Source organism: Octopus bimaculoides, chromosome 8 (genome assembly GCF_046866305.1).
Source record: "Octopus bimaculoides isolate indiv1 chromosome 8, ASM4686630v1, whole genome shotgun sequence".
Classification (NCBI taxonomy): domain Eukaryota; kingdom Metazoa; phylum Mollusca; class Cephalopoda; order Octopoda; family Octopodidae; genus Octopus; species Octopus bimaculoides.
Genome location: NC_142935.1, coordinates 93,830,445 through 93,845,359, shown reverse-complemented (window position 1 = coordinate 93,845,359; position 14,915 = coordinate 93,830,445). Strand labels below are relative to the sequence as shown.

Genomic DNA, 14,915 nt, shown 5'->3' with positions numbered 1-14,915 from the left:
CGTGCTAACGTTTCTTATTTCTTTACTGCCCACAAAGGGCTACACACAGAGGGGACAAACAAGGACAGACAAACGGATTAAGTCGATTATATTGACCCCAGTGCGTAACTGGTACTTATTTAAGCGACCCTGAAAGGATGAAAGGCAAAGTCGACCTCAGTGGAATTTGAAATCAGAACGTAACAGCAGATGAAATACCGCTAAGCATTTCGCCCGGCGTGCTAACGTTTCTGCCAGCTCGCCGTTTTCGCCACGTCAAACATTGTTGTACTTAACACTGTGTCTAAGAGAAAAATAACCGAAAACATTATGTTCTTTTGCCGAATTGGAGAACACCAACCTCTCCGGATGAAGCAACTGTATCGAAGGCTATAAACCCCTTCCGTTGATTTTGTCTTTACCATCAAATGGGACATAACTCTAATACTCTTTTCTTTTTCCGTTTTTCTTCGTCCTTCCACTTTTTGCATCCACTACCTCTTGATTTTTCTTGCAATATCTCTCGTTCTATTGCCCTGATTTGTAACTTGCCTAGGCCATATGCTCAGAACTTGAAATTTGCTTGGAGATAGTAGGTGTTTTATTAAAATCTGCCTAGACAATATCCCCAATGTATAAAACTATCAGTAGCTCATAACTATACAGTGCACATTACACTACATATTATATATAATATATATATATATATATATATATATATATATAGAGTTATTAATATTTCTAAGTCTCTCTAAAGGAGACTACGGCAGCGGTAATTTTGGGACTAATTTTGGGACTGCCATGTTGGCTTGGCGATAACTATATATATATATACATATATATATATATATATATATATATATATATATATATATATATATATATATATATATATATATATGTACGTTCACACTTATGCATGTGTAATTGTAGTTGGAAACTCTCTCAGAAGCGGAGGTAGTTAAACTCTTTCAGCTAAGGTGTTAAAAACAGCCAGGGATTTTCAATAGAATCCTACAGCCCAATTCTAGCATACGCACATCCACATCCCACACGCATCTACACCTTCATCCACTAATATATGCTCGTGGGTAGGCGGTGAGCTGACAGAAACGTTAGCACACCCGGCGAAATACTTACCGGTATTTCGTCTGTCATTATGTTCTGAGTCCAAATTCCGCTGAGGTCGACATTGTCTTTCATCTTTTCGGGGTCGATAAATTAAGTACCAGTTTCGTACTGGGTTCGATCTAATCGACTGGCTCTCTCCCCCAAAATTTCGGGCCTTGAGCCTAGAGTAGAAAAGAATATATGCACGTGTCTATCCATATGTATACCTACCAATATACACACGTACACATACATATACACACTCATCGATATATACGTTCATGTTCTCCGAGTCTCCGTGATAAGTACCCCGTGTTAAACCGAAGCGAGATGACCAGTCATTACATGAAACGCGAATTTTCCATTAAAATGTCCGTCTTCTAGACAACAGCTAGGGGTCAGCTCAGTCCCAGTGATTTTACTGTGCGCCCGGACAAGCAGTCTCCGCGCCCAGATGGTTGGTCATCACATATACTACTGGTTAATCTGCTAGGATCCTGGCAGATGCTATTACCCCAGATCAGAGCAGACAGGGGAACACAAGTGGCTAAGAAGTGCTTCCTCAATCCTCAAAAATCTGGGATTTCCGAGCTAGAGCGCTACTATCGGATGAGGTTTAAAATCATACAACTGCACCAACGCATATATATATATATATATATATATATATATATATATATATATATATATATATATATATATACAAGCACACACACATACGTATACATACAGGGAGCGATGTGTAAATTGTCGGCATAATATATTCTTAATTTTGCGCATCCACATTGTTTGTTTTTGACTATACAGCATAGTAGGGTCTGTTGGGCACCGTCCGTGAGGGAACTGCACCATGACGCAATTCACTCTGCCATAAGTTTGGAAACAACATGCTGTACCGTTTGGCATTTGCACCAGAAGCTCCAATACATATATTTCAGAGTGTTTGGGTGTCAATCTGACGACATGTACCGAGAGTGCTAAAAATCAAACATCCAGTCAACATCATGGTGTTTAGAGTGATCACTAGAGATGGGAACGTTATGCTTCCATTCATCTTTCCAAACGGCCTCTGACTCAACACGGAGGCCTACATCAAGTGCCTGGAAGAGGTGCCTGGGTCAAGAGGGTGCCTGCTAGAAGACCCTGTGTCTGATAACAGGACTCTGCACCATGTCACAAAAGCAGGAGGACGCAGTCATGGTTTTCAGACAATTTCTGCGACCACATCACCTGTCACACCTGGCCACCTAAGTCCCTAGACTGCAACCCCCATGTTTATTATGTGTGGGGCGCAGTTGAACGAGAGACAAACAAAACTCCTTGTAACACCAAAGATGAACTGAAGGGAAGGGTTATTACAGCATATATATATATATATATATATATATATATATATATATATATATATATATATATATATGTATGCATGTATGTATATATATATATATATACGTGGGGTGTATGAAAAGTCTTGAGCCTCAAAGAAAAAAACAAAAAACATAGTACAAGACTTCTGATGATTTATTTTTCAACATAGTCCCCCTCGATGGCTGAACTCTTTCTCCAGCGGTGCTGAAACCTCATTATCCTGGCGTTGAGGAACTCTTTTGCTTGAGACTCTAAGAACTTCCTACAGTGTCTATGACGTCATTGTCACTGACAAAATGGCGACCAGCCAGAGCCTTTTTCATTTTTGGGAATAGATGAAAGTCAGAGAGGGCTAAGTCTGGTGTGTAAGGCGGATGGGGAACAAGTTCGTATCCACAATCATGAATTGTTGCCATGGCAACCACTGAGGTGTGGGCTGGAGCATTGTCTTGATGAAAAAGGACTCCTCTGGAGAGCATTCCCAGCCTTTTTTCTTTGATTGCTTCTCAGAGGCGTTTCAGTAGCTGAGAATAATACAGCCCTGTCACGGTGTGACCCTTTTCAAGGTAATCGATCAGCAAGACACCTTGAGAATCCCCAAAAAACGGACGCCATGACCTTGCCAGCTGAAGGAATGACCCTGGCCTTCTTTGGAGTAGGGGAAGATGTGTGCTTCCACTGCTTTGATTGTTCTTTGGTTTCAGGCTGGTAGTGATGGACCCCAATTTAGTCCATAGTAATGAAACAAGCAAGAACATTCTTTTCATTAGCTTCAAACAGTTCCAGATTGCTCGTGGACGAAGTGTACCTGGCCCGTTTCTGTTCAGGAGTCAAAAGGCGAAGGATCCACCTTTGAGAACCCAAGTTCTTTTGTCGCAATGTTGGCTGCTCTTTCAGTTGAGATGCCCAGTCTCTCGGCTATCTGACGACATGATATTCGACAATCTTGCATTATCATACCAAGAGCAAGGTCAAGGTTGTCCTCGGTGGTTGCAGTTTGAGGTCTCCCTTGTCTGGGATCATCTTCCACACTCTCCCTGCCATGCTTGAATTCGTTTACCCAGCGTTTGACGGTTGCATATGAAGGAGCATTGTCTGTTAAGGTTCTCACCATATCTTCATGGATTTCTGATGGGGGTCATGCCTTTCAAATGAAGGTACTTTATGACAACAGCACGATATTCAGTTTTCTCCATATTCCTTGTAACCTCGACACTTGTTTACTCAAAAGTCTGCAAAAAAAAAAAAAAAATATCAGAATTATGAAAATGAGCAAGAACACCCCGAAAAGACTTTACTAACCAGACAAAAATGGTTTCAGCTACCTAACAGCCCCGTTTCTAGGTTAGGCTCAAAACTTTTCATACACCCCTCGTGTATATATATATATATATATATATATATATATATATCGTCGATCCAAACATGAACAAGCAAGAAAAAGCAACAATGCGAGGACGTGGAATAAGTACAGTGTTACTGGATGCTCAGGAAGGGAAAGAAAAGATATATATATATATATATATATATATATATATATATATATATATATATATATATATATATATATATATGTATATATATATATATATATATGTATATATATATATATATATATATATATATATATATATATATATATATATATATATATATACATACATAGACAGGCATACACACACGCATACGCACACACATGCACACACACGCATACACGCATATGTGTGTATGTGTGTGTTTGTCTGCATGTATGTCCAGGTAGCGTTCATAACGAGCAGGAGGCTAAGCGCTTAATGCATGGTGTAGAATGTAATCAGGCGACCACGTAGGATTCTAATCAAAGCAAAGAATACTCTTTTGATTGTTCGGGCAATCGTGAAACTTAAAGGAATGTCGGATGGCATCAGATGAATATTTAATAAAATTACTAACCACATCACTGACTAACGAAACCGGCCCATGGTGAAGCAATGAAGTTCTTATTAACCTCATCCCCGCTCAAATTATATTTTATATCCTGCTTAAAGCTATTGAGAAATCCTTCGTTTCAAAACACACACACACACACACACACACACACACACACACACACAAGCACACACACACACACACAAGCACACACACACACAAACACACACAGCCACAGACAGACACACACACACACACACACTCATACATTTGCTTATATATAATAGATATTTGCATATATATATATATATATATATCCACGTGGGAAATTTCCCTGGCGGAGAGAAGAGAAATAGAAGAGAGAAATTTCCATGAAGGAGGAAATATACGCGCACATATATGTGTGTACAATATTACAGATATCCCGGAAGGGAACTGTAAGATTGAAGTATATAAAGCACAAATGATTTAAATAGGTATGCATTCAAGTTTCAATTATTCCCACTTAAACGTGGATGTTCTGTTAGAAGAAATTTTACTGCGGTAGACGCCATGAGAGAAACTCACGTATAGGCCTTTGGTGCAGAATTCAAGCTTGTTTGTTTATATCGCTAGGAGAGAGATCACCAGATCACATCATTTCGATCTTCATTTGTCTCATTTGTTAACAAGCTAATTGGCTAATTGCGATACCAGCTGGCACCGATTTTCTCTCTATCCCTAGCAGAGACGAGTCGCCGCTATCTGTAGCGGTCGAACGTCCATCACCAATGAGATCAAAGAAGATCGAAATCATGTGATCTGGTGGTCTCGGCACTGGAGTTAGCATATGGCGTAGTGGTTAAGAGCGCGGGCTACTAACCCCAAAATTCCGAGTGCGATTCCAGACAGTGAGCTGAATAATAATAATAATGATGATAATAATAATAATAATAATGATAATAATAATAATAATAATAATAATAATAATAATAATAATAATAATAATGATAATGATAATAATAATAATGATAATGATAATGATAATAATAATAATAATAATGATAATGATAATAATAATAATAATAATAATAATAATAATAATGTGGTTTGCTGTGGTGCTGTTATGTTTGCTGTATTGAAAGTGTTTTGCGTAGAATGTGTGCAGTACCCAGTAGTGCAAAAATAACATACAGAAAATTGCACTACTGGGTAGTGCACACATTCTACGCAAAACACTTTCAATACAGTAAACATAACAGCACCACAGCAAACCACAGTACATACCCAAGGCGCACAGAGCTGCGCTCGGTAGTGAAGTGAAAGCACGTTATAAAAATAAAACTACTGAACAATAATAATAATAATAATAATAATAATAATAATAACAACATAGAAAAATACCTTAGGAATGAGAACCCAGGTTCGAAATTTCCCCAAGACACCCGAAGAAGGTCGGAGGTAATAACAGCCGAAACGTTCTGTTAACAACAAACAAGATGAGGACAAATATCCGTCGAATGTAAATAATGTAAATAATGTAAATTATCTACGTCTAAGTCAGAATAAATATTACCTTTCGGTATTGATACTGCCTCTGTCGCAAGTTACACTCTCTCCCTTCATTAATTCGCCATCAGCAATTTTTACTGATTTCACTTGAAATCAGTGAAATAGGGGTATAACTGATTTGAAGTTAGTAGCAGAGCACATGCCCAGAGTAAATGTGTGCAAGTTGAATTAAATGTAACTTGTGAGATTCATGTGTATGTCTCATAATCACACGGGTGCACACACGGATAGTCATACGCTCACACATTTATGTATGCATTCGCACGCATGTGTATATGTGTGCATTTTACGAATATACACATAAGAGAACTGATTCTGTGATAATGCCGATATCTGTTGTTGGATAAGAAGTGCGCTTGAGTATCTATCTATCTATCTATCTATCTATCTATCTATCTATCTACCTATCTACCTATCTATCTATCTATCTATCTATCTATCTATCTATCTATCTATCTATCTATCTATCTATCTATCTGTCTGTCTATCTATCTGTTTGTGCAAGCATCTCTGCTTGTATATTTATGTATTTATGTTTATATATATATAGACACTCACACATACGTACGTACATAAATGCTCACAAACAATAGCAACAACAACAACAACAACAACAACAACATCAACAACAACACACAAATGTAATATGCATATGATATGTGTGTGTCGCTACGTACGATATCTGTGCATATGTGTGTCTGTATTTCTGTTTTACGTGTTCGTTTACATAAAATATATGTATGTGTATGTGTGTGACTGTTTGTGCGCGCGCGTGCCTTTATGTATTTAAACGTACATACATACATGCATACATACATGTGTTTGCCTGTGTACACAAGCACATTTTATATGCGCCTTAATACAATTACTGCCGTGAAATAAATTTGAGAGAATGTTAAATAATGAAATCAACTACGAAACGAGGAAAGAATGGCTCCAGCATCCCGTAATGTCAACATGTCTGGCGTCTCAACAGAATTTCTAATTTGCTGAAAATGTAAACGGTAAAGATCTCCTTAGATGATAGTCAGTTAGTCTTGTTGCTTCTACACCTCCTCCAACATACAAAAACATTGCTGATGTTGCCGTTGCTTTGAATGACGTCATATCTGTAAATGATCAATGACGTATGTGGCACACATTAAAATGGCGTGTGATGTCAATGATTAAATTTTTGTTTTATACGAAAGTAACTATTATACAATGGAAGTCAGTATTGAATTTCTTATTTTTTTTTTAAATAAATTTAAATGAAGCACACAAAATCATATCAACAATCTTGGAAACTAAATACAAAGACAAAGTATGAAAACAAAGTAAATAAATAAATATATATATATGTTGTGGAAAGAAGAAATTAATGAAGAAAATCGAAGTTAGTTATGTATTATGTGTTGGCTTATAATAGTCTCTGATATATGTACAAAGTCAGCGGCTTTTCAGGGAATGATTTCGTCGATGCCATAGATTTCAGTAAGGGATCGATGATGTTCCTGAACCCCATATTTACAGTTGGTATATGGGGTTGAAAGGTAACGTTAACCTTGCATTTGAAGCCAAAACGTAAAATTCCGGAACAAATACCGTTCAGCATTAAGCCCGACGTTGAAGCAATTCTGCTAGCTTAGTGGAATATAATGGAATATAATATATAGTGGAATATATATATATATATATATATATATATATATATATATATATATATATATATATATCCCTTATACCGGAAGAAATCCCTAATTACTTCCCCCTATCTAGAACTCTTCTTTTCAGACTGGAGCGAACACATGTTACAATGAAGTAGAGAAATTTGAAAAGACAACACGAAACCGGTTATTTATCCAAATACAATGTTTATATGCCAAAAAAATTTTATAACATTTTTCTGACATAATTTAAATATATACTTTAACCATGTAACACAAGCCTTCTGTAGTTTTTTCAGTCTTATTATCTTTTATACATCCAACCACGTGCTTTCACATACCAACTTTCTCACCTATATATATATATATATATATATATATATATATATATATTTATACAGGGTGCGTTAAATAAACTGTTGTCAAATTACGCAAAATGAAAATAACATTGACATTTCATTTCAACGGACATTTTACCGAAATTACATTAACATATCTTGAAATACTTTAGTTAATTTATTCAATAAAATCGCCATTGGCTTCAACTACGACCTCCAGACGACCTCAGACTCTCCTGCAACTTTTCTGGATGGTTTCCTTCTTTAAGCTGATGAATGCTGCCATAATCCTTGCCTTCAGAACATCGTTGGTGTTACAAGGACTTTTGTTGGTCTCTCGCTTAACTATGCCCCACACATAATAATCAAGGCAGTTGCAGTCTAGGGAGTTAGATAGCTAGATGTTAGGAGTGGTGTGGAGCAGAAATTGTCTGACATGATTTGGCTCTCCTGCTTTTTGTGGCATGGTGCAGATTCCTCTTACCAGATATAGAGTCTTCTAGCAGGCACCCTCTTGACCCAGGGTAGCACTACCTCCTCCAGACACTTGATGTAGGCCTCGCTGTTGAGGGTGAGGTCGTGTTGGAAGATGAATGGAGGCATAACGTCGCCGTCACAAGTCATCAGTCCAAACACCATGATGTTGACTGGATGTTTGATTTTTAGCACTCTCGATGCATCTCCTCAGATTGCACCATCCTCATATTGACACCCACACATTCTGAAATGTACGTATTGGAGCTTCCGGCGAGAATGCCAAGCAGTATAGCATGTCGTTTTAAAATTTCTGGCAGAGTGAATTGCGTCATGGCGCAGTTTTTCTCACAAACGGTGCCCAGCTATCCTTACAATACTGTGTAATCGACAAGCTAAAAAACAATGTGCATGCATGAAATTAAAAATGTAAAATATATATGTATATATACATATTTTTTTTTGTGTGTGTATTATATATATATATATATATATATATATATATATATATATATACGTATGTGTGTGAGTGTGTGTGTGTCTGTATGTATATATGTATGTGCATATATATATATATGTATGTATGTATATATATATATATATATATATATATATATATATATATATATATATATATATATATAGAAATATATATATCTATACATGGCTCTCTCTCACTCTTTATATATATATACATATATATATATATATATATATATATATATATATATATATATATATATATATGTATATATATATATATATGTATATATGTGTATATACGTATATATGAGAGAGGATAAAGGAGAGAAAGAGGGAGAGAGAGGGGGAGAGGAAGAGAAAGAAAGAGACAGAGAAGGGGGAGGGAGAATGCCTGGTGGTGAGTGTTCTGCTTAATCAACACCAGTGACGTGGAGTCTTATAGTCTAGTGTAATGAATTTTAAAACTTCGTTCAACTTAGATTATCAAGTGATTAGAATAATAAATGAAATGAGAAAAAAAAGAATGCTTCAAGCAATGCATAAAGATAAAAAAAAAAATAAGATATAGTCAAAGAAATGTGTGTTTACGTAGATGCTGCCCTTTTGGATTTCTTTGACTATATCCTTCTGAAGAGGGGCTTTGCGCCCGAAATATAATTTTTTGTTTTTATTTGAAATTCTGCATTGTTAGCTTTCCTTATTTCTCATTTAATTTATTAATCTACATCTGCGCTACAGTACTTCAAGTGAGCTGCAACGCTCTCCTTTTATCTAAGTGATTAATTGACAAAAATCTCCCTACAAATGTGTTGAAAACCTATAAATAACAAACAGGTATCATAACTCTTAAAAGAAAGGTTGATTGAAATGTGGGGATATCATGGAAAATATAACTTGCCTTGAATTTTTGATTGCAAACAATCTTGTGACAGCATAGTACTTGTTTCGGTATTATTACATCTCCTCAGCGAAGTATTTTCTACTCCGTCGGCAAAACATATAATTATATAGAAACAGAGGAAATATAGTGATGCTGTATTTGAATATATACCAGTATGCCACAAGTACGTTTAGTGCATTGAAAAAGGGAACATAATAATGTAATAGAGGAAAATGTTTAGTTCATACATAAATTATTATTGATTACGGTTGCTATTGCTTTCCTGTATGTCAACAATACCGTAGTGTTTGGGTGTATATACACAAATATGTATCACATCAGATAGCGTATTTTTTAACTAGCTATAGGTGTGTTTAAATCTTTTTGTAAGGAGATTTGTAGATACTGCAACTGAAGGGAGAAAGAACTACGCGAACGTTCATGTGGTACAAACATTTAGTTGAATAAATTGCAACAACTTGAAATGAAGCAACTTAGTTAAAGATACAACTTGCTTCGTGTTACAGGAATCGAAAGTAGATAATACGATTACTAACGTAACAAACAGATTACTAAGCTCTCTCTCTCTTTCTCTCTCTCTCTCTCTCTCTCTCTCTATATATATATATATATATATATATATTATATATATATATATATATATATATATATATATATATATATATATATATATACATACATACACGCGTATATAAAGTATATAAATACATAAATTCATACACACACACACATACATACACACACGCACACGTATAAATACACATACATGCACATATGTGTATGTATGTAAATGTATATATACATATATATGTTTTTAGATATATTATAAATATGTACATATGCCTATATATATAAATATATACATATATACATGCACAGACATACATATTTACTCTATGTAAGTTAAACAAGGCTCAAAACGCGGATCTCGGTTTTTTTGTTTTCGCGGCTCATTGTCCGAATTTACGATTTTCTTTCCAACGCAGTGAGGTAGTACGTTCAACTGATCGAATGAACATTTTTGTGATTTTGCACAGCAAAGTAAAACAGTTGTATTAAAATGTATTCCAGCAATACGTTTGAATTCAAAATTTTCATTTCTATTCGCATTACATGCATTCTCATAACCGTTAGCCTAATCTAAGACCAGCCACTAGCTCTATGCTCTGATGCAGTACCAGGTAATGGCTGTCATGGCTTATGACCGTTTGGAATAAAAAGACGGGCCACAGTAAATATTCTCCTCAATACCATAGATTTCCTTGTCGGTTGCTTGACCTTAGCCAGTTGAGTTGACCAGGAATTTGTTCCAAAACGTCTTGGTTTATTTGGACCATTTATTGCAATTCATGACTAGTCCAGCTGTTTTTTTCCCTTGTTTCCCGACTTTTGAACTGAACGCAACCCGGAATAAATACTGCTTAACATTTTGTCCAGTATGCTAACGATTCTGCCAGTATGCCACCTTAAATGAGTCTTTCTAATTGTGGCACAAAAGCAGAAATTTTGAGGGGAGGGGCAGGTTAGTTACATCGTACTTAGTATTTGATTGCTGCTTTAATTTATCGACACTGAAAGGATGAAAGGCAAAGCAAACTTCGGCTGAAATTTGAAATCAGAACGTTAAGATATGAAAGAAATACTGCTAAATGTTTTGTTCAACTCGTAACCATCTCTGATAATTCATAGCTTTCAGTGATTACTTACGTTAAAACTGAAACTGGTGTATGAATGTATGTATAATTTAGCGACCTCACATCAGAGAATTCGTAGCACAATACATTTAGCTGCAAAGTAACGTATCCCTATGCTACCGACTGGAGAATGTGATTGGTTACGTCTTCTCTAGGAAATGTTAAAATATCGTGAAACATTCCGCCAGAAGACCTCTATTCCTATTTCTGCAAATCGAGAGCAAAAATGGAACGTGTTTATATTCTTATAGTTTCACTAATATAGCTAACGCTTCGCAATATCTAAATAAATAATAAATGTATGAGTACTTGCATCTACAGTATGTATATTTCAAATTTACATAGTGGCTGTATGTATGTAAACACAAGATTAACATAGCAACAGTATATAGCATGTGAGTGAGGGAGTATATATTTACATGTCTGCTTCAGTGAAAATACTGAAATGAAGGGAAGAAAAAAAAATTCGCTTGACATCACATACAATGAATATTATCAGAGTAGTAACAGAAATTTCGACTGGGAAAGGACGCCAGAAATGTATAATAATCACATTAATGACATTCAGTCGTTTTCAAGAAGTAGCTTTGACAATAAATTAAAATATAGTGAAAGAAATAATGAAATATAATGCCGAGAAAAAATGCTTTCATTGAAGTAATAATATTCTGGAGTTAACAGAATGGTCTGGAACAACAAGTCATTCAGCATTAATTTATTAAAATATGAAGTGAGATCTAGCATAATACCTTTGGCTTTTTGCTAGTAAATTTCTTGTATTCTTGGCGCAGGCATGGCTGTATGGTTAAGAAGTTTGCTTCGCAATCAGAAGGTATGAAAGTCAGTCCGACTGTATTTGAAGTTGACAAACCGTATTTTAAAGTCTCGGGCTCACCAACGTCTTTAAAGTGAATCTTGCTAAAGGAAGCTCGCCGTACACCCCCCCCCCCCACATGTACATATATATATATATATATATATATATATATATATATATATACATATACACGATGGACTTCTTCCAGTTTCCGTCTACCAAATCCATTAACAAGGCATTGGTGAACCCGAGGCTATTATAGAAGACACTTGCCCAAGGTGCCATGCAGTGGGACTGAGCTCGGAAGCATGTGGTTGGTAAGAAAGCTACTTACCACACAACTTTAAAACACAAATAAAGAAATTCTATTAACCAATGCGCTCGATATTTACATATCAGTTTGCAAGGGATGTGAACGCCAAGACAGATACAGTTGCTATGGATGAGGAGGAGCGATCTGCAGATAAAGACAGAAGCACTTGTATGCGCAGCTCTGGAATAACTGTTAAGGACCAGCTATATGAAGTGCAGAATAGACAACATTGCCGATAGCCACAAATGCAGAATGCGTGGTGGCAGGGTTCAAATGGCATGGCAAGTCGTAAGCGAATGCCTGAAATTGGCACAACGCGAATACAAAAAGACGACATGACAATGTGGCAAGAATAAGCCATTGGGTGCTCTGCGGAAATCACAGCCTACAAAAATCAAAGACGTAGTATGAAAACATTCGACAAGGAGTAACCGAAAATGAGAATTGCAATGATCCAGTGTGATCATCCGACCGGACATCGGAAACTGAACACTGTTGCGGTGAAAACAAAAAAAAAGAACATGTATGATAATCGACATAGCATGCCCCGGTGACAATAGGATTTATGTGAAAGAAGAAAACATAAACAACCAAGGGAAATACGAAGGCTGTGGTCAATAAAAAGAGCAGACATGGTACCAATAGTAATTGGTGCGCTTGGAAGTATCAGCATTCAACTACCAACATTGCTGAAAAAGATTGATGCAAATGTGGAGTAGAACACCTGCAAAAATCAGCATCGCTTGGAACTTCAAGAATTCTTCGCAGTGTTCTTGAAGCATGACCAGTAAACATGTGTCACGTTAGTCTGCAGGGTGTGGACAGCGGACACTTTCCATCGTACCCAGCAAAATAAGCTGTGAGTTTTCATATAAAAATAATAATAACAATAATTTCAATTGGAGGCACAGAGCCTGAAATTTGGTGGAAGGGGACTAGTCGATTACATCGACCCCAGGGTTTCATTGGTACTCATTTTATGAACACCGAAAGGATGAAAAGCTAAGTCGACCTCGGGGGTGGTGGTGGCGGAGTTGACATTAGTACGTGAAGGCGAACGAAATCGCGCCAAGCATTTCGCCCGGCTTGCTAACGATTCTGCCAGCTCACCGCTTTACAACTACTAGTACTCATGCTGCTGCAACAACAACAAAAGCTACTACTACTACTACTACTACTACTACTACTAATAATAATAATAATAATAATAAATGCCCTGATGCAATATCAGGCAGTGGCTCTCATGGCTTCTGATCTTAACTGATTGGAAGTGTTATCATGTACATTGTTTTGTCTTGGTATAAAAAGATGGTCTACAGCAAATATTCTTCTCGATACCACAGAATTGCTTGTAAGTTGTTTGACCTTAACCAGTTGAGCATGTCCCTTGGTGGCTGACGATATGTGCATCTCTGATCATGAGCAGAAGTAGTGGGGGAGCATCATAGCCATGCGTTGAGAGGAAATCTTTAGGGTTTGAATAATTCACCTTTGGAAACGTGGGTGTTTTGCTCAACATTCTTAAACAAACCTTATTTAGGGACCTTTTGAGCAGGATGGGCTACTCGACCTGAAGAAAATTCTAACTGGGCTCCACCTGCGAGGTCATGCGCTGTTTATCTTGATATGAGATAAACCATGTCGCGTACATATGGCTGTGATGCATGTGCCTGGTGTACCCTTATCAGACGGGTAGTCATGATGGGCATAATGGGCTTCGTATATTTTACTCCAGTGTCACTTTGTTGGCATGCACTGCTCTCTCACCCAATAATAATAATAATAATAATAATAATAATAAAAAATAAATTTAAAAAATGCTTTCTAATTGATGTATCAATACCAGCAGATGACAACGTTTCTCTAAAAGAAATGGAAAAACTTTCAAAATACAAAGACCTGGAAATAGAGATAACTCGAATGTGGAATCTAAAAACAGAAACAATTCCTATCATAGTAGGTGCCTTAGGTATGATAAAAAAAATATTCAGACAAATACATAACAAAAACACCAGGACTTACAAATATATATAACATACAGAAAATTGCACTACTGGGTACTGCACACATTCTACGCAAAACACTTTCAATACAGTAAACATAAGAGCACCACAGCAAACGACAGCACATACCCATGGCACACAGAGCTGCGCTCGGTAGTGAAGTGAAAGCACGTTATAAAAATAAAACTACTGAACAATAATAATAATAATAATAATAATAATAATAATAATAATAATAATAATAATAATAACGATAATAATAATAATAATAATAATAAGATGATGAAGTAGAAGGCTGATGATAATGATGATGAGAGGGCGGATTGTGTT

The 14,915-nt window shown here is 36.3% G+C and overlaps 1 long non-coding RNA gene across 1 annotated transcript; it reads right to left on the bottom strand.

The window, feature by feature from the left end:
• Nucleotides 1-2,591: 2,591 nt before the first annotated feature.
• On the bottom strand, nt 2,592-7,009 carry LOC149134505 (uncharacterized). Its single transcript, XR_016242950.1, has 2 exons — nt 5,921-7,009; nt 2,592-3,689 (listed from the first exon to the last, which is right to left on the bottom strand). It is a non-coding gene; the product is annotated as an uncharacterized LOC149134505 (long non-coding RNA).
• Between the last annotated feature and the right edge of the window lie 7,906 nt (nt 7,010-14,915).